This window comes from Lagopus leucura, unplaced genomic scaffold (assembly GCF_019238085.1).
Source record: "Lagopus leucura isolate 7727_CA_CO unplaced genomic scaffold, USGS_WTPT01 Super-Scaffold_100004, whole genome shotgun sequence".
Taxonomy (NCBI): Eukaryota; Metazoa; Chordata; class Aves; order Galliformes; family Phasianidae; genus Lagopus; species Lagopus leucura.
In genome coordinates, this window is record NW_024962264.1 from 38503458 (window position 1) to 38521511 (window position 18054).

The following is an 18054-nucleotide window of genomic DNA, read 5'->3' on the forward strand; positions in this document are numbered from 1 at the left end:
AATGTTCGGGTCAGGTTCCATACCTGTGCTCCTGCTGGATACTGGGCAATCTGCGTATTATCCTGTTAATATCAAGCTTGTAACTTGTGCAGTAGGGTGCTGCTGGAGCTGAAGACACACACCTAGGGAATAAAGACAAAAGATTCAGAGATGTGTAAGTGTCACTTTCAGTAGTGAAGGATATTATATTCTTGAAAGGCAGTGAGGCTTTGGTTCCTTGCCCGTTACTGAAATCTGTGCCCTCGAACTACAACCAAATGATATATCAAAGAGCTTTATCTGTCATGCAAGTTATCTATGAAGTGTCAGATCTCTTATTTATTTATTCATTCCCATCTACAAATACTCTGTAGCACTTAAAATGAAACAATCAAACAAGTTTGATCCTTTTGGTCCCCGCACTGATTTGCCTGAAATCACAATGGTGAGCCCTGCTGCCGAATTTTGGGCGGTGCAGCGTGGAGCCAGGAGATGGCCTCGGTCACCCCCGTGGGTCGCTCCCGGCTCGGGCTGTTGCGTGGCTGTGACTACGCTCCCTCCTGCGCGTTCCCGTGCGCAGCGGGCTGCTGCCGGCAGAGGGCGGGCGCTGTCTCCTCCGGCCCCGGCGCATCTCACCGGGGCGAGCGGCACATCGCTCCCACGGCTCCTCGCTAGTTTTGTCCAGGAGCAAGGCTCTCTAAACCTCTGCATCTTCCCACAACGGATTTGCCAAGGTTCAGATTCAAGCTTAGCATAAAGGACATGAAAAATTCAGAAAGAAAAACTCGAACAACGTCTCCCTAAAAAGACGGCTGAATAAAGTAGGGTCAGACTTCCACGCACATCTTTGTAACATTAATCTGCCTTTTTCTAGTCCAAAACCGGCATATTTCTCATTGTTAAAGGTTTTCCTCAGAGTTAAATATATGTGCAGGCTTATGCACGAGCAGTTTGGTGAAAGCAGATCACATCAAGCTAGCTGCGGGACTCTGAGCACATGGCAGTGGTCCCAGCCTCTCCATTTACATCTGCTTTGTGAGAGAAGAACAACTACAGCCAGAACACAACAGCCTCACTTCCCTTTCTTACTACTATTTTTTTCAGTTTGAAAGTTGACAAACTGTTCTGCTGTATGATGGGTTCAAAATGCAGCTCTCCCTATGGCTGTGCTACTGCAGCATCCTCGAAAGCATTTCCTTCCACTGATGAATAGCCAGATTATATACACATTTTTTCACCTAACAGAAAGCAGCTTTCATAGGGTAACCCTCCGATTCCCGGGCAGAGTGTTCGATGGAAGCCTGTAATGCTATGCCTGGCTGTGTGGTTTCAGTCTTTTTTCTCCTGGCCTCTTGGTGGCAGGGCAATTAGAGCTCCAACTGTACAGGCAAAAGATATCCCAGTACAGTAATCAAAGCAAACATTATATAGATTTTTATTGCTCCGACAAGAATGAAGTCTTTGTTAACTGAAGTGGCTTTATTGATTTGAAAGAGGAGATGTATTTATTCTGTTCTGTGAAGTGCTCCAAGCTGTGTGTGTTTAATGCTCATGAATTCAGAGATAAAGGAGTAAAAAAGTTCAGTGTGAAACTATAGAAGAGAGACTGCATAATTTCCAGAACATTTATTCTAACATTTTCCTAATGGCAGTTATAATACTCACAGTTATCATTATCATCTTATAACAGACCTTAATGTTTCACAAAATGCGTGATTTGTTTAAGTCCCTTAATTAACAACATTCTCGCCTGTTTAGCAGTAATTAGTTTGTTTTAGTAGAAATAGCCATTTCCTCTCAACAAACAGAGGCTGGAAAACAATGGAACAAAAAGTATTCAGCCCCACAGCTGAAAAGTTTATGAAACAAATCACTCATCACGACAACAGGTGACTGTGTTTTGAATATAACCTTTAGCTCTTTAAAGCAGGTTATTCAGCACTAGGAAGTAACTTCCGTGATTTGCATCACTGCAGTGATTTAAACTGATAGCCTTAAGATTTCTTTGTCTGAAGAAGTTTTTGGGAACTCAGCTATGAGCTTCCTCCTGTGGAGCATGTATAATCTTGAGCAAACTTCAAAAATAAAGTTACATACTTCTAACCATGATCGCATGCACTTCTCATAAGAAAGAGGAAAAAAGGTTTACGTTTTGTTCCAAGTAGATGCAATTATGCTATGTGTGCTTGTGTTTCAGATACACAGATATTTACAGAAACTGGCTTGGAACTTTTGGGAATAAACCCTCTCCCCAAAAAGTGTAAAACACTTCGCTCCATCACCCGTTAGGCCTCTATCATAAACCTAACAGTGAGAGCTGTGTTTTAACCAGGAAGCACTGCAGGTTATCTGAAGCAATCTAGTTTATTATTGCTTTAATATTAGCCCTACATTCTTATTCATTGTTTGTCTTTTGAGTGAGGTTTTGAAAGGTAATGTCGCATAAAGGAGCGCCTGGTTTTGGCTCCACACAATGCTTTCTAATATTACACCTTTCAGCTGATCTGCGTTTAAGGATGATTAAAGTATCTTGAACTGAGTTGCTTAGTTTATTTTGTTCCATATGCATTCATAAATTAATAGATGGTAATCTATTAATAAAAACTTATTATTCTACAGTACTCTTTGTAATGTGTTGTAGGGATTTTTTTCTCCCTTTTTCTTTCTTTCCTTTCCCTTTTCTTTTTTTCTTTCTTTCTTTCTTTCTTTTTTTTCCCTGAGATGGACCTATTCACAGACTCTTCAAAACCCTGATGAGATTCCATTACTGACTTGACAATGGCCAAGATTTTCCTTCCTCTCTGAATAACATGAACTCTAGGATTGAAAGTGGTCTTTTACCTTCATAACTAAAACATCACCCATTACTCAGTCTCTAGTCTATTAGAAACAGCTCTGAAATGTAAAACAAGAACTTTACACAGAAAAAAAACAAAGAACAGGATATGGTGAATTCCAGTTCTTTGATCCAACAAAGAGTACAAGTGATGGTATTGTTGGCAAGAAAAAGAGTGATTACTCACATCCCAAATAACTCCTTCTTCTCTGCACTATAGAGGGTGAAAAAGGGAAGAACAGTATGTTACCAACAGGGCCAGGCTGTAATAGATCTGCCTGGGGACTCATTGATTTCTCATGAATTTAGTTGTTCCAAGTATCAACAATGCCAGCTCACTTAATGATTCTTTTGAAAAACGAAATGTAATCATTAGGTGACTGAGATAGAAGGCATTCCATCATAGGATGGAAGACTATAGGCTTGGGAAGAGAAAAGAGATAGTCCCTTACTGAGAAGACTTAAAATCCTCTGGGTATGGTGGTAAGTTTGTTAATGGCTGGAGATCTCTGATGCTGCCTTACCTGCTCTACATGTTCTCAAACATCTCCTGGAAGAGGAACACATAAACTGAAACTGAGCAGGGCTGCCATTTTGTAGGCAGCTGGCTGACTTCTTATCCTTTGATTTTTTAATTGATAAGGAAGTTTAGGCTACTTTTGAAGAAAAAAGAACTGATAGCAGTTTACAAGGATGACCATGTGAGAGGACTGCAGAGGATGGGGCACTGGAAAAGTAACTATACACTATACATGTAAACAGCACAATCCTCTTTCTTAAAAGAAACAGATTCATGATGCAATCTTAGCAAGAATAAGGTTCACCATTAAAAACTGAGAAAATGTTTCAAATTACTTCTTCCTCCCTATACTTCTAAAATTTTAATAGTTGCTAAAACCCCTTGAGGAGCACAGAACAAGTTATCATTTTTTCCCTTCCACCTCTCCATTCCCTTTTTTTTTTCCTTCTGCAGAAATAGTTCATCTTCCACTTAAATTTACCCCATGCACATTGCAGTTCCTTCTCTGCAAAGACAATCACTTTCCCAGTGATGTGGCTCACACTGCAGCCCTGCTCTGCCTTATCCTCCCTAAAGAAAGGCCATCCAATGAAGGTAGCAGCCAGAGTCCCTGTGGTGTCAGGCAGAGAATCCACAAAGCTTTTCCTTAGATCTCTCTAAGGGGTGTTCAGAGGTGTCTTAACTGTGCAGCCTTTGGCTTACTTGCCTCTGCAGTTACCTACTCATATTCCTTTCTGTGGTAGAGCCAGGAGAGCAGTGTTTTGCACGGAAGCATGTGCCGTGAGTTGAACTGCTTTTGAGTATTGCAGCGAAAGGTAGCTCTGTGACTTTATCCATAAAGCCATATCTTTGTGCTGGGTGGAGTTTCAAAAAGAGAGTACAGAGTGCAAAGGAGACTCTGTGCAGTCTTACTCCATTTTGACATAGTCCCAGACCCTTAATTGCCTTATATGGACATTCTTCTGCCTTAAGAATACCATATGTCCTTCATGTTTACTAAAGAATTAAGATCTCCACTGATAATGGTCTTAGGATGAAGAGGCAAGTCTACATTCAATGCATGTTTATTCTCCTTGCTGTTTTTCCCAGAATTAGTACACGTATCAACAATTTCATCATACATAAGTAAGATCTGTTTATTCCTTGCCACGGCTCCAGCATTAATCACTGTTCTTCTCCAAACTACCGGTAAAGCTTTCTTCCATGGAAAAGTTCTGAACAGCGTGCAGTGCCTTGAAGCAAGACCTGGTTCAGACCTCATCCAGACTTAACACAGTTCTGTACATGGGCATCTAATTTTAATACCCCCCCCCAAAAAAGGAGTTTTCCAGTTTTTCAGTCATCTGATTACAGATAGTGTTGGTAGACAAGTTTAGACACATATATTGCTTTGGAACAGCAGTTTTGGGGAAAAGATTATTAGAAACATCCACATGTAACCATGTAAACACACTTGAGATCATTTATGTGGTTCTTTTAATCCAAATTATAGAAACAAATATTACTTGGTCTCATGTTTCACACTGCTGTACAGGAGCTGCAATGCCAAAGCTAAAGAGATTTGCTTGGGTACCAGATTGGTGTCATCCATATTCTCTGCTGATGAGTGGAATAATTAAGAAACATGTGCCGGTTTATGGATTTATGATAGCAGAAAAGAGATATTTTTAGATCACTGCATCTAGTTGATTCACTTGAGAGCACTGATGAATAGACACAGCTGGTGGTGAGATAAAAGCTGAGCTGCCCTGCTTTTCCTATTATTCCTGTACTGTCTCCTATTAAGTATCAATGGAAAGTGAAGGTGATTGGTATTGAAAGGCATAAGCTGAAAGTAACTGGAAGAGAAAATAACAAAAGATGACATCTAATATTGGTCCAGAGTCACCTAAAGCAATGAAAACACGAAACAGATCTTCCCTGCTGTCTATTACTGGTTTCTGGAGAACTCCAGCAGGTATTTCCTAGCAAACTTACACTACCAAGGATTAGGTGTGCATTAGCAGATTGGCCATGAAATCACTTCACCATTGCTGCAAATCACTGTGGGTGCATGCACTGCTCCTTAAGTTGGGGCCACAATACTTGCTATGGTTTTCACCTCTCACTGTAATAGTTTTCATCTGGACCACCTAACTGCTTGTGGTTTTTAACTCAGCTAGTCTGTAAATAGAGATGCTATTCTTCCTACATACAATATTTATGACCTTCCACATTTAAACCCCAACAGAATTTGTGCCAAAGGTGAATGTTAAACCAAAGAATGATTCCTTTAATTATGTCTGCTACTGACACAAATATTCTTTATAACTGAAATCTCCTGCTCTTATGAACTACTTTATACCTCTGATGAGAAAGTGAGCATTCACAGCTTAAGGAATTCCATATGCATTTTATTGATGGCAATGCTGTTAGCTTTGTGCTCTGAGGCTGCTGCTAGAATGAATACAGTTTTGGCTGATGGGTTGTACACAGACCATACATTCAAGAGGAGTTCACAAGGGAACTGAAAAATGATGCACTGCCCTTGTATAGATATTGAGAGATAAAGCCCTGCAACTTAATACAACAATATTTATCCAAATGTGGTTCAGCCTGGATGTTGGTGTTTCTACAAATCCTGCTTAAATGTTTGAAATCCAGTCCAACAATAAGAAAGTTTAGTTAAAATGACTAAAACATGCAGATGGCTTACAATCTTTTCCCTGACATTTCTAAAGGTCTGAGAGCTCTATGTGTCTGACTTTTCATTGTCCATTCCCCTGACAAATGATCTCTGAATATAATCTCAGACTTTTTAGAAAGGCGGAGTGGGAACCAGCTGTCATTCCTGGTTACCTGTGGAGACATTCACTCTTGCCTCAGAGAATTTGACTGTTCCCCAGAAAGTATGCAGCTGTGGACTCCTCGACCAAAGTAGATACAGTCAATAACCAAAACCACTTCTTGCTCTCCCAGGGTGAAGGAAATGAGTTGCCTACTCAATACCATTTTTCCCTAACTCTTCACAAATCCCAACCTTTATGCAAGTCCCAAAGAAATTTGTAACAGACTAGGCAGAATAAAGTCTACAGTGATGCTACAAGCCCATTCAGTCCCTCTGCAAAATTCTGTGCAAGTAGATGGCAAAGGAAAGCATCTAATTCTGCAAATACCAACATATATCCATTACAAAGAGAGATAACAATGGCAAGAGTTTGGAAACTTGAGGATGAACATTTGTCATCTAAAACCATATAATGCTGTGTTTCTGGACCCTTCAGACCATGCTTGTTCTGGGTGCATCTCATCTAGATACTGAGACCCATTTGTACCTTAGAAACCATAGAGAAAGAATGGAAGTTGATCTCACTGCCAGAAAGAAGGATAAATTAGCCTGTCTCCATCATGCCCTCAGGAATGGCAATTGTAATTGGATTCTAATCAGCAGTGTTGGTTGCTACTCTAAACAAACAATCTACCTATTATTTTTGGTGCAGATTCTTAGCTGCAGAAGGAGGTGATTAGGAGACATCGTGCAATTTAATCATATCCGCATCAGCAGACAGGTTGACTCGCATATACACAATACACATGCTTGATAAATCTTTTGTAAGATGAATTGTTGTGAGAGCAGATATTAATGCTCCTTAGGCTTCAGTTAGAGTAAAGTTAGACTTATTTAGTGTCTGATTTGGTCTCTGGTTAATTTGGAAAGAGATGCTGGAAAATCTGCAGCATAGTTTTTTATTTTTTTTTTTTTACTCACTCTGAGAAAGAAAAACTCCAGGCTGTCAGGTGTGTTTTTTTTGTTGTTGTTGTTGTTTTTTTTTTTTTTTTTTTATCTCTTGTAATCATCTAATGAAAATTACAGAGAAGCAGAAAATCTCTTCAGATGTCGGGCTGTCAGCTCAAGCTTGTTACCAGGCTAGTCTGCTGGCTGCTGGATCCAGAGAGCTAAAAGATGCCAGGATCCAGGAATTTTAAGTGCTTAAGGTAAATTGTCTTGCATTTAATTGTTATTATTGAAAATTTCAGGAGATGTGCAGGACATTTTCTAATTAAGACAGTTACAGAGTTCTGCATTTGCTATTCTCTATTTACAACCACAGTCACACTTTCATTAATTTCAGTAACACTAGCTCCTGATCCTGCATATATCCCATCATGCAGTGACTTCATAAATGTGACTAGTGCTATTATTATTCATGTGTGTACATCCTGCAATGTGCCTAGGGCCAAGATCCTCAAAGTTCAGCATCTAAATATCTTTTAAGATTATGGCCTACATTAAACATAATTGAATTTTAGATGTGTTTTTGCAAAATACTTCCAGAAAGTACACCAATAACTGTAATATTCCCTTACTTTACTGTTACAAGGGAAGGGAGCTGTGGTAGAATTACAAGAAACAGAAACTCATGGAAATATTTAGAGATTGTCACCCAACATTATCTACTGCACATTTTAATTGCATGAGAGCAGGAACTGCAGTGTGAAACAGTAACACTTGTGAATTTGGCGTGCCATTACTGTCACATTTTGTTGAGTGTTCCATTTATACACATTTTAATGGTACTCAAAATAGAATGCCAAACCTGCTCTGCTTCCCTTGCTCTATAAAAAGAATCTCCAGTGGAAGCCTAGAAGCAAAGGGGGAAAAAACATAAAGGAAAAAAAAGAAATGAAGAAAGAATGGGAAAAGAAGAAAAGAAATCTAAGCAACACTTTTCCTGGAAGTAACTCCATTGAAATTGTAACAATAGATCCATTTTAGCCATAAAGAAATATAATCCACTACTCCATAATAAAAGTAGATCTTTTTATTACTGCATAAAGTGTGAGGTGGCACCTACCATTAATTAAGCATAAAATAAAGCTTTTTTATTCACTTAAAAAGACCCAAAACATGTATATATATACATGAAAGTTTGACTGCAAAGCAGAACTGAACATAGACTCAGTTAATTGTTAATCTCATTTTATACACATCCTTACATAATGCTCTTTTGAGAATGACTTGAATATTATATTTTGTCCATGCCTTGTAACTCCACACTTTCACATAAATATATATTTCATGACTTTTTGAATGCAGCTTAATGAATTATGAAAGAAATTAGAAAAGGAGATTTTGATGACCCAAAGGTCTTTGGATGCCTTCTTATTTGTACTTTCATATCACTTCTGGAAAGAAGCTCTGCTGAAAAAGACCTTGGAATCCTAATAGATGCAAAGTTGAACACAAGTCAGCAATGCATACTTGTAACTAAGAAGGCTGATGGTATTCTTGGTTGTATTAGGCAAAGGGCTATGAAGATGACAAAAGATCTGGAGCACCTCTCCTGTGAAGAGAGGCTGAGAGAACCGGGGCTGCTCATTTGGAGAAGAGGAGAATCAGAGAGAGTACATCTATATGCATAAAGATGTGAAGAAAGGCTGCAAAGAGGATGGAGCCAGACTTTTCAATGGTACCCAGTGCCAGGACAAGAGGCACTGGGCACAACTGGAACATAGGAGGTTCTGTCTGAACACCAGGCAGCACTTCTGTGCTACATGAGTGATGGAGCACTGGCATAAGTTGCTCAGAGGCTGTGGAGTTTCCTCCTTGGAGATGTGCAAAATCCACCCGGATGTGGTCCTGGGCACCCTGCTCTGGGTGGTCCTTGTGGAGCAGGGTCTGGAGCAGATAGATCCAGAAGTCCCTGCCAAACTCAGCTATTCTGAGGTCCTTTGATTCCGTGGAATAAGGGACAAAATTGTCCTCTATTTTGTCATATATCAAGCTGTAAAACCCATATTAATATTAATGGTCTCTCCTCTATCCCACCTTGAGCACCTTCAACTACAACTGCAAGTCTGATTTATCTGAGACCTTTATCTTTGCATTTACTTAAGTTTTACTTCTCCAAAGCATTATAAGTAAATTTGCACATACTGAACTTAAACATTATTTTATATATATGCTTTCACTTTCAAAACACTACAAGCCCTATTTCCATGTTAATTAAACTTAATCCAACCAAACCATAACCAGACCAAAGCAGCAGAATAAATTCTGCATACAGTAATATGATGGATGCTAAGTTGCAGACATCGTAGTATTTAAGTTGCCTTTCAACTTGCTGTCAATGTCAGCATTTTAATCATTCCTGGAAGAGCAGCTTTCAAACACGTGACATCTAGAAATGCTATAACACTATTGGGTAATTCATATTAATTCAAAATATCCTGTCATTGCTACAGCCCTGTAAGCCAGGCAGAAAGCAGGCAAAAGTAGCCTACCAATTTAATCAGAGTGCAGGCAGCAGGAAATTTGGGAAGCATGTGGAGATGCTACATAGTTTCCCAGATTTTATCAAATACATAGATACAAGTACATTTCAGGATCACTTGTCCATGCCTCAAACAGTAACACGTTGCCAGCAATAATCGTCTGAGCTCTTGTTCCATAACTGATTTTGAAGGCAGTGAGATGCACAAAATTAAATCTTAAATTAAATAGTTCAAAGTAAAACACTTGAGCTCTCACTCCCACAGTTAATGAGAGATTTCTATTACAGAAGAAGGTCATGCAAACATCTAACTGAAAAAAAAAAAAAAAAAAAAAAAGCAAGACAGAGCATCTCAAAACATCCAAGAATCCTCTGAAGAGCAATGACTGAAACATTCAGAAATGTTACTGTCCTTTTGTTAACCTGGAGGGAATTTAAAACCAATTGAAATTCAATGACACATGAACTGAACTTTGGTTTCTTCAAGTAAAAATGTATGCTATCATCAGTACCAATGCATGGCCTTGGTATGCTGCCTTGCATCTCAGACCTCTTATGGCCGGTGTAAAGACTGGTTGCAGAGGTTGATGCTGCAGTCATGATGCTTATGATGACAAGAATGGGATGTAAGTACATATGCATACGTGGGAATTTGCATTTTGGCCCTATACCCAAGCAGAGCAACATTAGGATTAGTAGAGCTGAACTTAAGTTCCAGGACTTCATGTGCTAGACCCTAGAATTCAAAGACCTGAGGAAAAGCTCTCTAACAACTGTTAAAACAACCTTAGGGTTTTCTCCTTTTTCCCCTGGCATGGGCATAGCAGTGCATCAAATGATCTAGAAATGTTCATTATAAAGATTGACATACTCAGTTGGAAAATAGACTAAATTTGCCTGGAGGAAAGAGGCAGGACTAAGACCAATTCCAATACAATTATTTTTATGGGATGCAACAGGTCACGTATGCAGAACCAGTATTCAGAATCTTTATTTCACACCACGAAAGCCATGTTAAGAGCTGAAACAATAGCTACATGAGGTAAATAAAAATGCAATTGAGTTCTGAAATACTTAAAGTTTCTAACCAGATTTACCCTGTCCATAGCTGAATATCCTGCTGCCAGATCTGAGTATGCCACTTGCACTGAAATTGATCATCCCCTTGCTTTGGCTGCAAAAGTTTCCAGCAGGAAGTGCTTCCTACTGAGGCTGCAGCAACAAGCTGCCTGCTAATCTTGTTTCCTCGGAGGGCCTGCAGCTGGCTTGTTCAGCACTTAAAGCAAGTTAGACAAGTACTTATATATCACAGTGACAGGCACTATAAATATCCTGCTTTGCAGTGTGCTTATGAAGCTGCATTAAGCCTGGTGCAACATACATGTGTGTCTGGAAGCAAAATGTTCAGTGTGGTTTATCTTGTTACAAGAAACACTCATCTGTACTTGTAGCTGCCTTCTTAACTCTCCAGCTGAATGGCTTGATGCCCACAGATGCAGAGCTGACTCCGTTCTGCCAGTGCCTACACTAGATGTACCTCTGGCCTTCAGCGAAAATATACTGAGGTTGTGACCAAATGTCACATCCCTGAAAAGGACCTCAAGTTGGTGGGCTTGGGGAAAGCACAGCATTCCCTCTCTGCTTTTATTGCTAATGAACTTGCTGGGAATTCAGGACACCTTGGGTCTTGCAGCCCTGTGGCTAGCTCAGCTGTGAATAAGAGCCTCACATCACGCAACAACTTGTAATCGACCTCCGCATTTTGCTTCCGATATGACCTGAAGTTGAGCTGTAGGTGAAAGAAGTTTCAGCTCTGAGTAATTGTGCTATCTGCATCAACATGATTAAAGGAGCAATACATTCTGAGCTTTGCACATGAGATAAATTAAAGCTCTTTGTTCAATGGCACTGAATGTGTTTGAGTTAAAAAGGGTGCATAGAGTGTCCCTTCAATAACCCTGCTTTGTCATCATGATACACCACCCTGTACTCCTAAGCTCAGAAAGATTAAGAGAAGCATTTACATCTTGCATTAATGAAGCAACAGATTATGGGGTTGTGCACTCTGTTATTGCTCGTTTCCTTATTTTTATTTATTTATTTTACAACCTAGTGAATCAGTGAATCAAAGTTACAATGGGATGATCTCAGCCGATGTCTGGAAGTAATTTTATAATGGCCCGATAAGTCAGAAATGACAAAAATTACTCTTTTCCCATGGCACTGAGACCACCAATTGCTGTATTTCCTGCCGTGTCCTACATCATTTGTACTCCAGTGTTCTTCAAGAGGAAAACTGTATACATCCCTGAGCTAATATATGTTGTGTAGCAAAGGACATTCGGTTAGAGAAGAAAGACAGGGAAACAGGGAAAGAAAACAAAAACAATGAAATAGTGACTTCAGCTTTCAAACATTCTCCCATTTTCTTAACAATGCTTTGGTCTGTTTCAGAAATGATTTTTTAGCTGAAACCCACCTTCCTCTTTTTACTGTTATGGTTGACAGTAAACGGGATGAAGAACATCTCAACATTAACAGCTACTGAATTCCTTACAGAGCTACTAAAGAATCTCTCTATCTTGCCTCATGTATGCTGTCTGATGTCCTCTGCTTTTATGGCAGAGTCTGAAGCCATTGCTCATATTTGGATGGTCACCACAATCCAGAACCCAGAGCACTAAGTGAGACTTTTACTTACAATTATATACAGTACAGTGAAAAACTGCTGTGCAAACCAAGAGGAAGCAGGATGATATGAACCAATAAATCACAATAAATTTAATAGGAAAGTAAGATTTTCGTGGTGTCCTTGGTATTTTTACAAGGGCATTATGCACCCTGGGGTTGCCAGTTGGGATTATTCCTTTTTGACTGCCAGGCTCCAAATACTGTCTCATCTGATTAATTCCTTTTGTAGTTTATCTGCAGGTGTCAGTGGATGGAGTGGGGCTGCTTGTAAGCAGTTCTTTACTGTGACAAACTTAGAGAGACCAAGTAGCTTTCCAAATATTTTTCAGGGTGCCTGCTCCACGCAATCTGTCTTTTTGGCATTTACAAGCATTACAATCTGCATGCCTACTCATCATCTGCTCTTTCACTATTGTCTAACTGAGAAAAGTTTCTTTGGAACTCAAATGTCAACAGGTGTGGTAGTGTACAAAAGCATTCAGTAGAGAAGCAGAGCTAATTATCATTTTTCACTTAACTTTTGTTTCCAGTTAATAAAATTAAAAATAACATGTATACAGAACTGTGGGTTTTTAAAAAAGTTTCCTAATTAATACAACTTCTAATTAAAGAAGTCAGTTGTAAGTCTCCTCAACAAATATGCGCCTTGTTTGATTTCTTCCTGCAAGTTTGGGGTCAAACTGACCTGCAAGGCTTTTCGAATATTGCATTTCTACAATACGGGTAGGGGACTGACCACTATCTAACCCACATAAGCATCATCCTAACAGATGGGATTAGAGAGCTGGCAGCCAAAGTACTCATTCTGTTCATGAGCTGTGGGCACAAAGTACTGACTGTCCAGCCAGATATTGCATCTTTCATGAGCATGCTCATGGCAGAGGTGTTGTACAAGCGGATCAACGAATATTTTAGAGCTTTCAGTCTTAAGTACCACTGATATGGAAATGCCATGTGGGAGAGACTATTGGCTCACAGGTTGCTCTCAGGTGAAGAGCCTATCGGGGGATTGGGAAGGTGTAGCCTATTGCACTTGTGTCATTGGGAACTATGGACAAAGAATATACTCTCTACTTTTCTTTCTTATTTCTCCATAGATACAAAAGTTAAAAGAAAACTCATAGGTCATTCTTCAACATGTACACTTACTTAAGCTGAAAAAGAAAACAACGCAGCTCCCTGCCCAACGTCTCCAAACAAACTGAGGCACTAAGAAGTGCTCTGCCCTTAACCTAAAGGGCATGATCCAGAATATTTACCTTGGATGCTGAAGCACTGACTTATTCTCAGCTTTAAACATCTACATCTCTCACTGCTCTGTGGCTCTTTCACAAGCCAAAGAAGGGAAACACATATCTAAGGGAAAAAGATAAAGGAGAAGCAGAGAAAGGCAGCCCCTGTATTTTTTTTTTTGTGATTATTCACAGGAAATAAGTTCTTGGCACCCATCTTAACACTAGCTACCCAAAAACCACTCACAGGTATACTCAGAGGTCAGAGAAAACTCCCTGAATCATAATTGTATATGTTTTTGTAAGCGAAGGTAAGGTAAAGGAAGAACAAAATGTTAGGAATACCAGAGCTGTGACTCTACCATCTCAGGTTTTTTTTTTTTTCAGACTGAGATTTCTCCATGTTCCAGGTATGTCCATTCATCTGTGACAGTGTTGTTACCTCTCCTACTCCTCTTAGCCCAAATCGTGCAGTAAGGGTAATGCAGAAGCTGGTCAAGAAATCTTTTTGTGTTCTGCCAAAGGATTTATTAAAATACATCTGAGTAAAAAGTTCATGATGAATTCACAAAGCCTCCTGTAAGTGCCTAAGGAGTTTGCACCCTATAAATATTTAAAACAAATATCTCCCAATAAATAAACACTCATTTCCTGCTGATAAACCCGGACGTATCAGCAGGGTAAATGGAAGGTAGTTATCTTTGCTCAGATGCTGTTAAGCATATCCTTAGATGCAATGAAACATTGTGTTGATTCTTCCTTTTCTGTTTATCATCATATAGAGTTTCAAAAATGCAGGAGATGCAATCCAGCTCCTAATCTTAGCTAATGCGAGCTGTGTCTAATTAAAATCTCATCAGTGCAAAAACTTTTTTTTTCCCACAGCAAAAGTAAAAGAAAAAAGTTTAAAACACCATCCTGCAGTTTTCCTACTTCTATTTCTTGTGCAATTAGAAAGTACTTTACCTCAATTAAACATCATATACTTGGAAAAATACCACCTCATTTACAGTAAACAGTTTGGGAGGAGTAAAGCTGACCATAGCATAAATCCCTGATCATAGAAGTAAAAAAGTAAAGTTGTTTTCTAACAGAAGTTAGCTCATACAAGTAAAAGTGTCCACAAAAGTAACTATTCAGGGGCAATAAAATAGTTCCTGACAGCTCATATATGGTATTACATAACAGTGAAGAATGAGTGATGATTTGATATTAATTCTACCTGTCAAAGTAATTCTACACAGACAGTGAATTTTCTTATAATGAGAAGTGTGGTACTGATTTCTATTTAGTGGGAGAACATATCTGGATTCTTTTGGGTTTTCAAATATCTAGGCCTCATTTTTGTGTCTCAACTATGCAACACTGGCTTGATCTTGCTGCCGAACAGCCACTGTTTGGATTCAGGTAACAAAAGTTCTTAGCAAGTGCTGCTGTTGTTTCCGTGGCTCTTGGGCCCCTCCAAATGCTTTGCTTGGTAGCTGAACTCTGATTCTGTTCTTCTGACCCTGAGCCATCTTTGCATGGATGCAAGGATGGCAGGTATGCTAAATTTGCTCCGGCATCTTGAAGCTTGGCACTATCCCAGAGCTTCAGGAGACGCTTTTCTGCCCTTTCCTGAGATTTACCAGGTGGTGGATGAAGTCCTAGAAAGCGTGCAAAATGCTGTCTTTGTAATTTTATAACTCACATCCACTGCGAAGCTCAAGCAGTAAGTTGTTTACACATCAGTATTTGTTTGCATTGCTACATTTTTACCATTCCTATTTAAAGAACTGTTTTCCTCCCCTCCTCCCTTCTACAACAATGCCTTGCAGGGAAACACTTAAGAATGCACTCAGGAGAGCTCCTGCTGCCTAAGCATGGGAAAGAGCACAGATTGCATGCAGAGATAGCCAGGTTATATTTCAGCCTTTCTAAATTCAAGTAAACTTCTTTAATTTATTTGGTAATGTGGAATTAACTTTACATTTACAATAGGCCCTGTCCCTATGAACCCTGCAGAGTAGAAAAACACTTCTTAAGTTTTAAGGGCTTTAACTCTTCTAGGTCTGAGAAACTTCCTCTTTCCCATTTTCATGCTCTTGAGTTCCTGCAGCTACCAAGAATAACACAATAATTGGATCTGGGCCAGACAAGCTGACCAATTACAAACGTAGGTCATACATGCATAGGTCTGTACACCTATTTTGTATCTCACAGGTGTGAGGAGGTTTAAGTTTTCCATTTCTGTTTCTCACCCTGCATGCTTTGTGTTTTTCCTGAGCAACATCTTCCTGTTCAAGCAGCTCCACAGACTCCCTTATTTTGATTCCATACTTCTATCCAACTGTGGCTGACAGCATGTAAGAGTTGCCCGGAACAACTCAAGAAAATACACCATTGAGTGGCTTTGGAAGAATTTCATGCACAGTTGTATTTCCTCTCTTTTAAATGCTCTTTTCACTGTGAGCTAACTAAATTAAGTAATCTGAGCCTTGTTAGAGTTTTGGAGGACACAGAGCCATTACTCCATAAGACTAACTCAGTTTTCCAAGTAGCCAAATGAAAAGGGAAGCAAAAATGCCATCAGGTACTTATGTTACTTTTATCAAATATCTGAGGTTAGACTCATAACCTACACCTGTATGACACCTACTACTACCAGGGTTCATGTTTGATTTCTTGATGCATCACTGTGATAGATGGCCAGGCAATTAAGTTATTTTAATCACCAAAATAGCATGGCATGCTTTTTCTGCACTGCTCTATGACTTTGCCTCAGCAAGATCCAGAAAGCACACAGCTGTTCAGCCTGTGTTCACTTCTTCCAGTGAGGCGTGAAGCTACTCAAGGTAAATAAAGTCCAGGTCGTGTAGTGAAGCTGGAGAACTTTTGAGAGAGACATAAAACTGGTCCAACCAAGAGCACTGACAAAACTCAAGTGTGACATTAAATCCTACCCAAGGAACAAAGGCAAGAAGAGGGAAAACTAGCTTGCTTGTGTAATTAATTGGTGAAGAAAATAAAATTTCAGTTAAGTTCTTGAGTCAATGGTTCTGCTGATAAGCAACTCTGCAAGCAAGAGGCATTACCCTGAGGGACACCATTTCTGCCATCAAAGCTACACCACTGCTTTGAGTCTCTCCTAGGCCTCATATGTCCCAAGAACCTCCTGAACAGTATAAGCCTTGGAGAAGAACTCTGCTAGTTCTAGAAGTAGAAAGTCCATTTGCTGCATGCATAGCTGTGTTTTCAATTAGTGGAGGATGGGCTTTAGTAGCAACAGTCTAGACTATCTCAACAAACTTGTTTTTCCTCCTGAAACAATAATAATCACCATTTTTCATCCCACTGAGACTAAATATTTACTTTCTATTTCTCCAAACAAATTGAATTCTATAACTAAAGAGTTAAAGAAACAAGGAAGGGTGTGTGAAAGACTTAACAGTCTACACTTCAAGGACTTCAGTGTTTTTCTTCATTCCTCTGAATCTCTGATAAAAGCCAAAAGATTTTTTATGGTGCTTTTTGCCATGGGACTCAGCTGGAGTCTCTGTGCTCAAAACCCTGAACCTTGTGTACAGCAACAACTTTGTGCTAATGCCTTTGACTCTTTGTGCCAATCTATTCAATTCAAATTAAAATAACATCACCGAGTCCTTGGCCTCTCTGCTAAGGTGGTCAGCAAGGCTGACCAGTTGGGATGATAGCATTTGAATGCTGAATCCTCACCTGCTGTGAGTGTTCGGATGCCAGATACATATATTGAATGTTAAGCAGAAGAGTGATGATGTTTTGGGAGTGAACTAGCAGTAAGCTTCCAATTTTTCTTAGTTGCTGTGATAAAACAACTCTTTAACATTGGCCCAAGTCATACTGTGCCACCCTGCCTTGTTATACTTCAGAGTACACAGCAGGGCCTTTCCTCCTATAGTCTGTGTGTTCTGAAGTCTTAATTTAAAAACAAACAAACAAACAAACAAACAAAAAAAAAACAGGAAATGTATATACAAACAAAATCCATTTTATATATGATACATACAAAAATTGGAAAGGAGCCCTGTAGCTTTTTATCCCTTGCCCCTTGGCCACACTTGATTCTCTCTCCTATTGTCTTCTCCCATAGCTGTAGAAATGAAGATATGCTGCTTCCCAAAGGCCAAGCCCTGGCAGCATGCCTTCCCACCTCTTTCAGTCACCATACTCAGGTCTGGAGATCTTCCCAGTCCTCACATCTACATGGGATCCCACCCTGCAAGACTCAGCCTTTACAAGCAGGAGATGCTTGTAACTATGCTATGATAACTGCCTAGTTAAGAGAAGTGGTAATAATATCAGCAGCAAAATAATTTATTAACCAACATTTATTTTGTGAAGTAAATTCTTTTCAAACAGGGCAGTTACTTTCCTGTCAGTTATGCAGAGGGCCAGGCAGAGGCAAACCTTTTCCTTTTCTAGTACTTTTTAGTGCTTTGCACAAGTTGTCTACAATTTGTTCAAAAATAAGAATAGATATCAGCAATTTCATACAGAGGGTCTACCTCCACTTTTATCTCTATG